Source organism: Natator depressus, chromosome 4, assembly GCF_965152275.1.
Source record: "Natator depressus isolate rNatDep1 chromosome 4, rNatDep2.hap1, whole genome shotgun sequence".
NCBI classification, from domain to species: Eukaryota; Metazoa; Chordata; order Testudines; family Cheloniidae; genus Natator; species Natator depressus.
This window is the reverse complement of record NC_134237.1, coordinates 45,712,671-45,728,799: the sequence shown is the minus strand read 5'-3', so window position 1 is coordinate 45,728,799 and position 16,129 is coordinate 45,712,671. Positions and strand designations below refer to the sequence as shown.

General features: G+C 39.5%; 1 long non-coding RNA gene across 1 annotated transcript in view; it reads right to left on the bottom strand.

The window, feature by feature from the left end:
- Positions 1–16,129, bottom strand: part of LOC141985830 (uncharacterized) — a 757,188-nt gene that overhangs the window by 180,503 nt on the left and 560,556 nt on the right. The window lies entirely within an intron of this gene.

Here is a 16,129-nt window from a genome sequence, read left to right as displayed (position 1 = left end):
AACAGCTCCTGTTTGGATGGGACAGGACTGGGTTTTGAATACTGGTCCCAGAGACTGGAGTCCCAGCCAATAGCTCAACAATGGTGGCTTCCTCACTCCTTTTTGCCCCTTTTCTAGAGGAAGTCCTAGTCCACCAGCCATGCAGCCAGGAACCTCATATAAAGAATTAGTTTCTCCTCTTCCCAGCAACTCTGACTCTTTAAATTGAGAGGAAAGAGAGAGAACAGAGCAGCCCAATAATTGGTGTTGCTAGGCATTTAGGTGGGAGCTGAGCTCCTTTGAAAATCTGCATCTTAACATTTTAGTCATTCCCTGGACTAGCAGATGGTTGGAGTGCTTCAGTTCCTTGTGGAGAAGGCAATGCTTTCTTTCATTCTTCTGTGCTTCTCTTGCTGGTCAAGGAACAACGATGCTAAGATGTGACAGAAGTCCATTTCAGTCCTCGTGGGACCAAGAGAAGGTTTCCCACATAGATCTTGAAGGAAAGAAGTGAAAAGCAGGAGCATTGAAAACAGTGTGACCCCCACTGTCCTTGACTGAAGACCCTGCAATAATACCACCACTAAGAAAATAATACACGTTGGTTTTAAAAAAAACATGTCGTCGATATTTCCTCCATTTATAATGTATTTCTACATTGTAACAATGCACAACATAAATCTACTATATAGTAGAATTTCTTTTTTCCTTGAAAATCCTCTTTTGGGAACAGGGTTGATTTAGTTGGCCACCTATCTTTGCATCAGCAGAAATCAAAATTGGAAGGTGATTTTTCTGACTGAGGTGTTATCACAGAAGTGCCACCTCAGCATCCCCCCTCATAGCTGGAAGTGGTATTGCAGCAGCTCTGCCTCAGTTTCACCAGTGCCTTTTCTGGCCATAGGATTGACCTGACCCTCCAGCCAAGCCACATAACACAGGTCATCCCCTTTCAAGGCCTCAGAGTCCTTTAGGTAATGTCCAATAGAAAATATCAAAACAACCAAATGTTCAGTCCAGCTGGGCTCAGCTGTTAGCCTTCTCCTTTTCAGGCCAGATCCTGCTGCAAAAACTGCCCAAAAAGCCAACGGAAGGGCCTGGGTTCAACTTCACTGCCCAGTGGCACATTTTTCCCCTACACAGAGTTTCAGGAAGGCTGAAGTCCCTGATTATTTCTTGTCTCCAGCTAGTCTCCTTGCCCACCACAAAACAGCCTGTCTGCTCTGCTTCCCCAACCAGTCTTCAACTGCTGGGCTTCCCCCTTTCTAAACTCTCATTTCAAGCTTATCAGCCAACCCAAATGTAATAGGGTGTAGCTAATTAAGCCTCAGGCTGCTGGTTAATCCTTTCCAGTTGGGGATGGAGGTTACATGTCTCATCACAGGTGCCATTATCCTTAAGGCTTGAAAAGTGGTGCTTCTATGGAAACCTGAGCTGGAGGGTGGTAGCATGATCCAGTGGACAGGGCAATAGGCTGCATGTTAGAATAACTTTTATCTGCCGCTGACCTGCTGGGTGACTGTGACTGTAAATTGAGGGAAACCATTATAGAGAGCTCAGTGTTATTAAAGCCGAGGTGCATTTACTCTCTTGTGAATCTCTGATAACTGCACTGACCTCAGTAGAGTTATCCTGAATTCAAATGAGTATTAATATACTGGCCCTAAATGAAAGTCTGATATTTTTTTATTTGGGAAACACTGGGAGGAACAAGCAATCAAACAAGCTGTTTGCACAAGATATGTAAAAAGAAATATTAAAATAGAGATTTAAAACACCACCCAGATTTTCTTCAAATAGAGAAACTTGCATTAGATATGTAATTATATTTTTGTTAAACCCCTATGGCTTATTATTCAACAGTTACATGTTGCTTTTATGCACATGAAATTTACAAGAAATATTTCTTTACAAATCCATTATGATCAATTCTTCCTAAACATACTGGGAATATTTATATCTTAGAAACTCCTTGGCTAATGAGAAAACACGTTTTATTACAGGTTTCAGAGTAGCAGCCGTGTTAGTCTGTATCCACAAAAAGAAAAGGAGTACTTGTGCACCTTAGAGACTAACAAATTTATTTGAGCATAAGCTTTCATGAGCTACAGCTCACTTCATTGGATGCATTCAGTGGAAAATACAGTGGGGAGATTTATATACACAGAGAACATGAAACAATGGGTGTTACCATAGTTTGTCGGCTTGCCCAATAGGTTGGAGCCTCTTCAAATGTGTAACCATATTATAAATAAAATAGAGCAGTGGCATTTTCTAGCTATCTAGCAGTGAGAGACAGGGGAAAATACTGGAGAAAAGATGCACAGAGATTTGTGTTTGTCATAAATTTTGGGACCAGTTTTGAATTCAAGGCTTAACATGCTAGTACTTGTAAATCAATCTGAAACAACCACCAAAAAACCCTCAACAACCCTGAAAGAAGCAAACAAGCTGGGAAAGGGACTCTGGGATGTGAAGATCAGACCTTTTCTGTTATTCAGAGAATAAAGATGAGGAAGAAAAAAATACTTCAAATGTTTATCAGAAAAAGAGAGCACCCAGGAGTGACAATAGTTCTTTTCTTTTCTTTCTTTGGAGGAGACAAGTGAGAATAAATAAATATAGTGCAGAATCTAACTAAAACGTCCTTTTTTTAATGGCAAAATACCACTTTTAAAGTTAACTTTTAGCATGTTTGTCAGACCCAATAGAACCATGTCAATGGGCTCCATAAGAAATACTGCCTCCACTAGACAAGAATTTTCAAAGAAGACATGGACATTTTAAAGAGTTTCTCCTTCAAATAAAATACAAGTCTCCTATACTTTGGCATGGTGGTTCTGAGCTTGTAAGCTGGTTTATAAACAAAAACCTAAATAGCTGGCTCCAAAACCTACTAGCTAGCCCATTATATTTGTCCTTGAGCCTATGGTAGCTCTCCCAGTAAGGGAAAGATGGCTTTGGTTGATGTACTACAAGTTCATTAACAAACAAGGAAGAAAGAGGTAGAGTCTCTTGTCAAATGTCATTCAACCAGCACAAGTACTATTAACAATTAATTTATTTGATGAATATTGTGATTTTTTCAGACTAATTATTCAACATTCTTTGTCTTGTCTGGCTCTGAAGAATACTTTAAGCATCTAAAGGGACAGGTCTGGAACAAGCTTAATGTGACCACTTGGAGATTAAAGCCCCCATCTATTTCTGTCAAAAATTCTGTTTCATCAAAATCAAAATGTTCTGAGGAGATGGGTCAGCTTCAATTAAAGCTTAGTCATGTTTCTCATGTCCAGGATGGAATTTCTAGTCAAAGTCAGAGTGAGAGACCCCCTAACCCAAGAATAATCAAGTGGTTAGGGCATTCATCTGGGATGTGAGATATCCAGCTTCAAGTCCCTCCTCCAAATCAGGCAGTTGAGTGAGTGCCCCAACCATCATGATATTGGCTATTCTGGGGCAGATGGGCCAGTCCCTCACTTTTTTTCACAAAATAAATTTCAAAAGGTCTTGCTCTTGTTCTGATGCATAATGAGTTCTTATTTTCTAGCCAGCCCCAATTATACAGACCTTATATACAATTTAAAATTAATATTTTAAATGGGTTTCATTGCCAAGATTGTTAAAGTAACTTTTGTCATTTTAGCTATCTAAGGATCAGCAGCTGACCTATATCCCTGTTCCAAAATAGGAAAATTACTGTAATTGCCTTATTTGCAAGAAGAATGAGAACATTTATCTGTTTTTAGATTAGCCGATGAGAAAGTGGAAATGATGAAATTTATCATAAGTCTGACTTAATTTTAGTTTTGCTGATGGATGAATGTCAAGCAACTTTTTTTTTGTCCTAGAGTTTTTCCCATTGGTTATTTTTATGGGTGGGGGGGGTGTTATATTGAATTTTCTGTAAATTGGTGACAGTGTCTTTAAGACATTTGATCCCAATAAAACCATACCTCAATAGAGGTCTTGTGTGCCTGGCTTTTTCATATTTGAGTATGTATGTGTGTGGGTCCATATACCAAAAACACTTCGATAGGGAATCTACCTAATTTTAAAGTTCCTGGCTTAAATGGGACTTTTCCAAGTTTACTTTCTCACAGTGAACTAATTCAAACTTTATTGGCCCAAGTTCCATGGTTCCAAGGTAGGTTTCACACCTGATTTGTCTGAAGACATTGGAAGGAAGTACTGGAAGATGGAGAAAGCTAAATTCATAAGCCATAAGAATCAAAGGAAAAACAGAGAAGCCTTGTCTTTCAGGTCAGCAAGAAAACAGAGAAGATTAATATTCCAAAATCTCTAGGACTGATGACCTTTGTGAAGTCATGACACCAACAAACAGGCAAATCCAGCCTTCGATCAGTCTCTTCCTGCAGCTGTAGGTGCTCTGCCAGCAGAACATCACTATCTGTCTCTTTATCTGAATTTGCTGCTCTGTGAGCTGTTAAACTTTTGCTTAAGAGGGTTATGTTAAAGCTAGTATTACAATATCTTGGGGGACGAGGGAGTGTTAATTAACACAGAGCAACTGAAGTCTAAAAAAAAATTCTTTATTAGTTGCTCTGAGATTGCTGAGGTAGACATTAGGTAATAATTAGTTAACACTTTAAGCATTAAGCTATTTGACCAGATTCAAATTATAGATTTGATTGACTTTAATAATATTCTTTATCTGGGATTTATAATCATATGGCCAGCCACCTTCTTAGACTCCTTCTTAGAACTGATATAAGGATTTATTATTTTGGGTACTAATTTGATGATTTAACTCAAGCCAATACTGAGACTAATTTGTTGATTGGATCACAATTTGATTCTGATTTGACAGTTTTATTTTAATTCTGGTGATAGGTTTCCTTGATTTTATTTTAGTTTCTTTAAGAGTTTTAATAAAATGTACAAAATAGAAATGATACTGAGTCATAGTTCTTTCAATAAACGGAGTCTTTGAGGCCCTCTCAATCAGACAATCTAAATGCCTGGCCAGCTCCTCCTAATTGTCTGGTTCTCAGAATTGAGTTTCAGTTTTAAGTCTGAATTTTCTTTGCTTTGAGGGGATATTTTATCCTTTTTCCAGCTGAATAAAATTATAGGCTTGAACATTAAACCTAGAATTCTAGGGGCAATATATATGTTTTATGCTTAAAACGATTCCATCTTGAAACAAAAAGGTCCAGAATGCAATTAAGTGGGATTTTTCCCCCTGAATTCATTGGCTCCTGGAATCATTTCCTCTTCTGGCACTGTAGAAGGATATATTCTCTGTAGGGAGAACCTTCTGATATTCTTCGATAAAAGTCAATCTCAGACAATTTCCAGAAGATTCTTTTGATACACTTTAATAGATTTGCCCAGCTGTGGTAACTGAAATTCAGTGAAGTTTATTACAGGTAATATTTCCAGGACACCACAGATATGCATATATTTATGGCATATGCAGAATTATTGCAAAATTCTACACTCATCTGCATAATAGATTTCCTCATCTTCCTCCGCCTCACAGGGCAGATCTCCTGTTTGCAATGCAGATTGCTGCTCCATATTCTGCACTCGTCCAATGTGCAGAACTTCCATTGACCTCATGTAGAATGAGCACACAAAATATAGAAGTGAGATCTACAGCATGGATCAGAGATCTGCAGCATGGACTAGGGAGGAGAATATTCCCCTCAGGACTTCGACATTTGCCCTCCACTTGTCAGCTAATTAGCTGTGTATAACAAAATGCTTTTTACAAAGTGTTTAGTTCTTGAATTATAGCACATAATTTGTGGCATGAAAAAAATGACTGTAACCACATAATACATAGGTTTCAGAGTAGCAGCCATGTTAGTCTGTATTCACAAAAAGAAAAGGAGTACTTGTGGCACCTTAGAGACTAACAAATTTATTTGAGCATACGCTTTCGTGAGCTACAGCTCACTTCATCGGATGCCCCTAATACATAAAATTGCACACAAAAATATGTTAAAAGAACATTATTAAGGTTGCAAAGTCAAGCATTCAAAAGTAGAAAATACCAGAATTAAGGTGGCCCGTGCAATGTTAATTCAGCCCTCTTGTGCCTACACATTATGATACAGTCTTCAGTTATATCCCAGTCTCCTTGCCCAGACATTTCTAGTCTCCCCCTCTGGACTGGCTGTCCGAGTCCCTATCGCCGCCTGTATTTCCCGTTTCCTTCCCCTCTCCACGACAAGTCTCACCCAGCCCATGGACAAAACAATGAATTTTTTTCTAGCCTCATTCTCTGAAACAGCTGAACAGTTTTGGCTAAAATTAAACAAACAAACAAACAAACCAGCCTAAAGCAGACACACAGAATGGAAAATGTCAACCTGAAACATTTGGAAAAGTTATAAACCACTGAATAAGGCTCTTATAATGGGAGTTATCAGTCAATCTTAATAATAGGTGGCACTACCAGTCCTGCCTATAGTAATCATAACATTTCAGCTGTATCTTACAATTGCTGGTATTATATTAAAAAGGAAACACTCATTACTAAGTGTCTGATTCTGATCTCATGTAAACCAGATTACATTTGTGTAACTCCACTGATTTACTAACCTTGGAGTTACTCACGATTTGTACCTGCATACATAAAGTCAGAAACAGGCCCCAGTATCTCTCTCCCACCCAAATTTTCTCCAGACCTGAAGAGGTTCCACAAGCCTCCTGGTTTCTACAATCATGGCAACTTCTCTCTGTTTTGGTGCTGATTTTATTCTTATAACCCAATTGCTTTTGCCCCTCTCTTTGCTGGAGTCAGTAACTCTGTCCCACCTTATTGCCATTTATGCAATTCTGTTGAAGAAGGCATTGATTTCATTTGTGTAGATATAATGTGCCTGCCCATTGGACTGAAAATTCTCTCTCCCATTGGTGGGAGAAGCAGAAGATAGAGAAGGAGCTTCCCAACTGACTGGATCAGTACTGGGGTTATGGGCTTTCACCACAATTACTTAAGGGCAGGCACACCAATCATGGGCAAATGTGGCCCTTTTTACTTAAATAAAGGAATTTGATTTCAAAGAAGATAAAATTGTGTAACATATGGAAACCCAAAACAGATTTGAACTGAAAAAGTAGATCTTTTATGCCAATACAGGTTCAAATAGACAACTAATCAGCCTCTATCTTGGAAAATTTCATCACACATACACCCTGCAGCAAGATCAGTTCAGTCTGAGGGCTTCTAACAGTAAATAGATACTCTCACATTGGCTACCACGTGACAATAAGCATAACAAAAATACCTACAACTTTACAAATACCATATTACGAAACTCTCTCAGGTACCCTCCTCTCCCCACTGCTGCAATTACACAGCTTGTATGAACCCTAAAGGGAGGTAAAGGTGGCAGGCAGAGGCAGAGAGGAGCTACAATCAGGTGTTGTGCTCCTTAGGATGGGGGCCATGGAAAACTTCTTTCTATGCATCCCCAAATCCCTAAGTATCTCTTCTACTTATGACCATGGAGCAGGGTTTCCTTACCTACTTACCTCTCCTTTAAATAGTTTTCGCTAGAAAGAATCAAAATGTGGCCTTCTGAAATGTATATACCTTAGGAGACTATATCTTTTGTATCTTTGAACTAAAAGCCCCTGGCAAAGGAAGGCTCTTAAACCTTCTGGGTACTGGTTTCCAACTGTCTCACTCCAGTTTTGTGCCAGTGAATCAGGTCCCAAGTGTATTCAAAGGAACGGAATTAAACTGTTGAGATCTCCCAAATTCTGCCTTTTTAAAGCAGATTGTCCTTCATCTTAATTTTTGTATCTGCTGTAAATTTCTTTCAGATAATGAGCTGAGAGAGAGAGATGCTTTCAAAATTAAAGGTTAGCAGCTAGGTCCTGGAAGGACACAGAATGGAGCTACTATGCAAAGCCTCTTAAATGAAGTTGTATCCTGCCCTCTGAGCTTTCCTCCATAATGATGCTCTCTCAGTCTATTTTCTATCTCCATTAGAATAATATAAACACCCAGGAATGTTTTCCTCTGAAGCCTATTGTATACCTGGTAATCTGTCCCTTTCCATTTAAAATTTTAGAAGATGTTTACTCCTGGGGGATGTCTTTGTGTGCAAAAATACCTAACTATCAGAGTTGTGATAGAATAATTTATATCATTTCAGGGGTAGTGATGCATGTGGGTGAGCATTTGCCTCTAAGATCACATCAACTAAAACACAAATATCTTCAGTGGCAACAATCTGTCCAAAAGCATTTACAATTAATTGCTTCTCCCTGATACTTGTTGAACTTACCTGAAAAATTTCTAGATTAGATGTCTATTAACTGAGCTTTAGGTAGGAATTTTAATGTGATATTCAGGATACTGATGTGCCGGGCAGTAATTTGAACATCAGCAAAGTTGGGAGCATACAGTGGTTCATCAGGATATGTCTAATTATACACGGCTATGAAGTTATATAAAGAAAACTTCCTTTCTGCTTAATTCATTTTCTCCTATCTTTAGTGTCTAACTATTCTATGATGAGGGTTTTTTTTACCCATTTCAAGGCTTGATGGAAACCAGACCTGCTGTCATCACTAGAGCTCATCAAAAGATTCCATTGAGAGTTTTTCGACAGAAAATTGGGTTTTCAAACAAAATGAATTTTTGGGGAAAAATTGACTTTTCACACAAAAAAAAATTCAGTCAACCCTTTTTTTTTCCTTTTGCTTTTTGCCAAAATCCATCCTCCTCCCCCCCGCCCCAAAAGATACAGAAATATCACCATAATGTCTGATTTTGAGTTGTAGTTTGGCTACCTCGTGCCCCCACTTCCTTCATGGACTACACTTGCCTTTCATGCACCATGATCACAGACTCCACAGAGGCACTGTACTCACTCAGCAAGAAGAAGACTATAATGCCTTATATGAGATGTAGTCTGGCTGACGAATACAGCCCAGAGGGGAAAATGAGGATATGAGGCACCCAAACAACTTCCAAATCATAATTTTCAGTTTCCAGCATTTCCAATTTTTCACTGAAAAGTCAACTTTTTCAGGCCAGCTCTAGTCACCACCTAGCTATCCATCCTTTTATCAATTTAAGAGTGCAAACTTTTAGTTTTTCTCCTTGTGAAACTTATTTTGTAATCATAGTGAATTTTGTATGCAAGAAAAAATAAACCACCACCCACACCCTGCAAGGAAAGGCCCTGCTATCAGATAGTGGGTCAGCCTCAATTTAGCATCATTTTGTACTATATATCAGGGGTTCTCAACCTTTTTCTTTCTGAGTCCCCTCCCCACCCCCTCAACATGTTATAAAAAACTCCACTGCCCACCTGTGCCACAGCAACTGGGGTTTTTTTTTGCATATAAAGACCAGGGCTGGTGTTAGGGAGTAGCAAACAGGGCAATTGCCTGGGGCCCCATTCCACTGGGGACCAGCAAAGCTAAGTTGCTCAGGCTACAGCTTCGGCCCCAGGTGGTCAGGGCCCTGGGCTTCAGCCCCACATGGTGGGGCTTCAGCTTTCTGCCCTAGGCCCCAGCAAGTCTAATACTGGCCCTGCTTGGTGGACCCCCTGAAACCTGCTCACAGCCCCTCAGGGAGCCCCAGACCCCTGGTTGAGAACTACTGCTATATATAAAATTGTACTCATACAACTTTCCTGAATTTTTTCCTGCTTTAGAAGCAGGCCAGTGCAAAATTCAGAACTTTTAATAATTGAGAACCAATTTGGGTAAAATGTTGTTTAAATTAAAATAACTCCACCACCACGTTGTACAAAGGAAAATCTCTCTTTTATCTCTCGCTTTGATGAATCTGGCCTGTGATCTTGTGTGCTTCTGAAGATGATCAAATTGAGCACAGAACCAGTGAATCCAAACACAATGCTCTGAGTGGTTTCCCTAATGAACAGTATGTGGTATTTAGACCATCTTGAGGGTGACTGCTTCAGTCTAGCTACTGATATCTTCAAACGGCTATTTAGGCATCAGATGCCGTAGGTCACTAATTGATGCACTCATCTGGTAACACCCCCCTCCTTCTGAATTATCATTGACCTCAGATATTTTATGGTGCCTGGCAATGTGCTTGTCATTAAATACTGTAACTACTGTAACTATTTTATTTTATTAAAACTTATATTGTGATAATATTGCAGTGAAGCAAAGAAAAGAAAAATAAATGCTAAATACCATACATAGTGACCTAAGGAAGTGTTCTGTGAAGACTGAAAGCTTTGCCCCTTCCACCAACAGAAGTTGGTCCAGTAAAACATCTTACCCTCACCCACCTTGCATCTCTTATATCCTAGGACCAACAAGACTACAACAATATTGCCAAATACCATAGAGTAATAGTATTTACAGTATGTTTTAATATTTCTATTTTCTGATTATATATGTTTATTTACTCACAGTTATAAACTTTAACAAATAAAATGGCTGAAATAACTGACAAAGTGCCACATACCAGAAAACACAGGAGTTCAATATTAATGCTCTCGCCCTGCACAAAGCCTAAACAAAGCCTAAATAAACGAGAGGTCTGTGGGGGTTGGGGGGGGCGCCCAATTTTGGCTAGTGGTTTTGCATTCATGGACCCACTGGGCAAGCCTTTACTCCAACTTCCACCTGTGAGATGATGCCAATTGAACCCTTGCAGAGGAGTGCTCTGCTGTGCAGGAAGTGAAGAAGTCCACTTGCTCAGGCTCTCTGTGTCTGGCAACCTGTGCAGCAGAACTGTACTTATTCTATGTCTTTCTGGCCCTACATACCTGTGAAAGGTGAATCAGAGGTCAGATCACTGAAGTCAATGGAAAGATTTAAATGAGATGTGGATTAGACCTTTGGATTTCAGTTCATACTTAAGTAAAATTCCCATAGTCTTCAATGGGAGCTTTGACCAAGTAAGGACTGAGTGATGGAGCAGGATTTGTCCCATAATTATAGGAGGCATTGGTAGCAACCTCTGTCTTTAGGTTGCCTAACACTTTCCCTTAAAAAGGAACCTTGTGACCTTTTCTTTGCAAAGCTCTTCCATCTTCATTGTGTGTTTGCCACAGGCTTTTGATATTTGGCAGAGGTATGTGCTTGGGCTAGAGGGGCATCTTTTTTGTATGTTTCATTAAATTCCTTTAAAGTTTACTGATATCTAAACTGTTCAAGAAACGGCATTTCCCTCCTCTGACTTACATTCCTCAGGAAACTATTGATAGTGTTCAAATATAACAACTGATCTCCCAAACATTTTAAGGCCAGGCTTATACTGGTACCAAAGCTGCATCAGCACTGGGAACACCTGGGAGCTTCCAGAGCAGCTGTAGTTGTTGGAAGGAGGGGTGAGAGCCACACTGGGATCCCCTTGCCGTGGTGCATTGATCCAGGTGTCTGTGGCCCTCTTTGGGCACCATGGGGACAAGAACCAGGACAAGTTTCTTCATTCTCGCAACCCAATAGCTGGCCTCTCCTCATCAGCACATTAACACTCCATCCCATGGGGCACCACACAGGCTGGAGTTCTCCAACACCCTGTCTTGGGGAGAGAAAGACAACTGGGCCAGGATGAGTTGGACTCCCCCACACCAAGCATCCTTAGGACCCAACACCGAGCACCAGAAGTCCATCTCCCCTTTTTTCATAACAGCCTTCTTATGTGGTCAGCTAAGTGTGTTTAACAGCTCTCATCTGTAACTTAAGATGTGCTGAATGGTCAGTCTCTGCTTTTGATCCATAAACGGTGGCAAAGTTCTACTGTTGTACATGATAGAATTTGTTTTCACCTTTTTCCTGACACATAACCCCCAGAATATTACATACAAAAATTATGTTAAAAAAAAGTCACTCAAATGTTCAGAAATGACAGATTTATAGCTGGTTGTGCAACCTTAATTCAGCCCCCTTGTGTGCCTGCACTATCATAGAATTTTTAATTACATGATCACATAATACTTTTTTCTGCAGGACTGTGCTCAGGATAGATACACAAGGGGGCAGAATTAAGGCTGCATGGGTAAGTGGCATTTCCTGATTTTTGATTGCTTGACTTGGCAACCTACATAACATTTTTTGTATGCAATAAAACAACATTTAGGAAGCATTAGAGAAACATCAAAATTAGAGAGGACCTCGATCTATTAGGTATGCTTTGAAGTTCCCTCAAGTACTTGTGTGGTCCAGTTTTAAATGACTAAAGCAATCGGGCTTCCCCCCTTTCCTTTACTTATCAGACATTGACAGACAATATTAGTGGAGCATTGCAATGAGATGTAGATCACTAATATATTACAGTAAGTTTTATGCTAACAAAGAGCTTCCATTGAGATAGCTGATTCTCCGTTCTTGGAAAGCTATCATGGCACATTAGAGGTAATCAATATTTAACTCAACATGTTCAATAAAATAAAATAAAATATCCCATATCTCTTTTTCTTTGTGAAGTTTGTGACGTTTTCTTCTTTTTTTGTAATGCAGCTTTTTCATAATTTATGACCACACAAAAAAAATTCAGCCTTGCTTATTGTGAGCCCTGAGAGTGATCTCTAGTTATTCACAGTCAGTTTGTTTATCTATGTAAATGGTCTGATATTTTGCTTCACTGCCTCCCCTGCCCCCCCCCCCTTTTAAAATATTGTTTGTGAGCTGGGACCTTTACATGAAGCTATGGAGGGAGATATTGCAACAACTGAAGTTACACTCACTCACATAAGATTTTCTTCCTATGAACGTACTTCTTTAATACTGGGTACTGAGACAACATACATATTAGTATACAATCTGAAGTTCTGAGACCGGACCTGGGCCATCTAATGTGTACCCACATTACTACTTAAACAATGAAATAGGAAGAATAGCTAGTGAGCAGGATGAAGCCTGCCTGGAGCTGCTGTGTGCAGAACAAACAGGCAGGGTCTTCAGGGGTGTGGTCACTTTCAGCTTGTCTTGACTGACAAATCTGGTTCTCCCTCCAGGGAGAGTGGGGAGACCTATCATAACGTGGAGTGGAGATTGGGGAGAATGTGGAATGGGGAGACCTATCATAATGACTCTGCAGACTTTCCTTTAGGTAATATATAACAGCAGCATAAATCCTTTGGCAGGGAATGTGTGATATTTGTTTGTAAAGTGAAGCACATGTTGGCAGCAATCAACAAAAAATACAATGTAAAAATGTGGTATTGCATATACCTTCCCAAATAATTTCCCTAGTCTAATTATACTGATAATTCTTTGCCAGTTTATTAGTCATTCATTCACTGTAATACTTGATAAATTAAAGACTTTTCTTGCCTTTTTGGGTCTTGCAAAAGTTCCTTAGATGTGAGAATTAATGATACTGATGTGCTCTCTGAGAAAATATTAAAGAAATATTTTAATTGTAAGTAGTTATAAAGGTAGCTTGGAGTCGGATTATATTTTCACTAGGATTTCAAATGCAGCTAGATCATCTGCTATGATTACGTGTAAGTGGGGTATATCATAGCTAATAGTTTGGAGAATTCCACTTTACTTTGTGTTCAAGTTTCTTAACACTTGTGAGGCATTTTATTTTGCCAAAGAGATGTTTATAATTTATTAGATCAATTAATAAACTGTTTATATAAGGTTGATTCCACTGGATAACAACTGGGGCCAAAGTATGCCGACTTTCCTCATGTTAAATAGCATTCATTTACTTGAATGTTATTACTTGTGGAGTAGAGAATACTCCACATGAGAAAGAGTGGGAAAATGTAGCTCTTAATATGAAATATATCTGGGAAGCAATCATTTAATGGATGCCAGTTTATGCCACTGAGAGGCATTCAAAAGGGAAATCAGTTTGCAGATGTTCATTAATATTCTGAATCAGTTTCTCCTGATTGAATATGGCAGTTGCATTAGGATCATATAAATGATCTACTCTGAGGTATTCTGGGTTTTGATGCTTTTTGCAAGTGGAAGGTTTTTGACTAATTCTTGCTGTAAATAAGTGTTCATTGGTAACAGCTCATATTTTTGAACAGCTGATCTTATAGTTGTAGAGTAGTGCCGATACATCTATAAGTTTAAGCAAGTACTAAATAGAGATACAGATAGGTGACAAAATCAGCTATTTGCATTTACAGTGAAATTCACGCATAGCAGAAAGCGTCACTGCCACATCCTTCCAAACTTTTAAGTCCTGCACTGAGGTTATGGGATGAGCTGCAGCACAGAACAGCTGCTGCATCCCTTTGTGGGAAAATGGAGTCTCTACACCAACCCCCTGAAAGCCAGCATAAAAGGCAGCAATGGGAATAGGCCTGGGAACGGCCAAGACAGGAACACAGTGTCCGTGCTTACACCTTTTATTTGTACCAACACACCACACAAGTGGCAGAGGAGCTATGACCTTCTACCCAAGCTAATAAGCTGGAGTCATGGCTATGAGGGTGCTCTCCTGCAGCTTACACCATGTCCACTTGTCTAGCCCCCTTGCACTTCACCAGCAAGCAAAGCAAACTAATTTCACCCAAAATGGGGTTTGAGCAGCATAGAGGACATTGTATGGCCCCCCTTTCACCTAAGAAGTGATATTGTCCTGCATCTGACTGAGTGAAGTACCCTGAAAAAAACTCCCAAAATCCCAACACTACGATAAAACTGGAAAGAACTGGGTAGGGAATGAAGAAATGGAGATGAGGATAAAAAAATATCACATCACAGGCCTTTCTTTCTAAATAATATAGACCTGATTCTTCACTGCCTTGTACGATGTATAGTCATTTTCATTTGTACAAAGGTGGTGGTGTAAAAGGCTACCAAAACAGAATGCTGGCATCCTACACTCACATTGTGCATTTGTAAGAGACTACCAAAGTGCAAGGCAGTGAAACGTCAGGCCCTATCTATTCAAAGAGAATAGGTTTTGATACATCGAAACATGTATGTTAATAGAACATAACCTATCCTAAAATAGAGAAAAAGCTGTCACTCACCCATCACCATCCTTTGCATACATGGTATCTACATTTTTTCAGTATCATATGAAATTGCAGCATCCACTAAATATAATGTGTGGTGTTAAGGGCAAACAAACATATTTCTTGTTAAGTAGGGTTAGATCTAATTGTAAGGACTAAGGGGAAGCTCTTCAGTTGCTGTGAATGCGCATAGGACCATGAATGCCTATGGCTATATATCAGCTGAGCATTTGACCCAAATTGTTCAGGGGTCACCTAGAGCTGGTCTACTTCCATAGCACCATAGGAACATGGAAGTGAAGGCTCCATTGCTGTGTGCCCCAGGAGAAGGTGCACAAAATGCCTTCGCCAGCTGCAGAGTAGCTTATAAAATCTACAGGGACCCTTCCTCATTCTTTTCCCTCTCTAAAACGTTTGCAGGCACCCATAACACAGTCTGAGGGGGCTCTACCAATCTTCTTCATGACCATCTAACTTGGGAATAGCTGAACTCTTTTTGCTCAAGCATTTAAAAAAGAAAAGAAAATCTGAACAAACTAGAGACCAATCCTGGAAAGTTTGATCCTAAAGAATTTTTTTATCGTAAGAGATGAGTGAAAGAAAGAGAGAAGATTACAATCGAAGGTGAGCTACAACATTCACTCACACCTTAATTTCACATAATTGTGTTATGGAAATAAAGCTAGTTTACTTTGCAAAATAACTACATTGTTTTCTTCTATAAGACTTGGCTTGGAATTGGGCTCGGTAGCACAGAGGATTAATCAACAGCCTTTTATTTTTTAGGAGAAAAAAATTGAAAAGGGAAAATCCTATAAGGTATTGGGAAACCAACGTGATTTGTGCGCTAGTAATAAGGGAAAAATAAAGGCGTACATCAGTGCCAATCCATCTTGCAGTAATGTAATTTGCTTTATGTAGACTGGCTGGGAGGAAAAAACCTTTCATTAGAAAGAAAATCTACAGCAGAGTTAAAAACTGAACTCTGAACTGATTTGTATCCAGGCAGTCCCACCTAAGGCTTCATACTTCTATTTAAATAAACAAGATCATCATTGTCTTCACTCACTTATCCTCCTCAGCACTTTCTATATTACGTATACTTTTAGTCTGCCAACACTGAACATCGCTACTTGGATTCTACGTGGACCTGGCCCAGAGACACAGGGTTTGAAGGGGGAGTTAGAAACTTTCCCCAACTCTTGTGCAGCTGAGCACGGACCATGCTTTGAGCTGGTCAG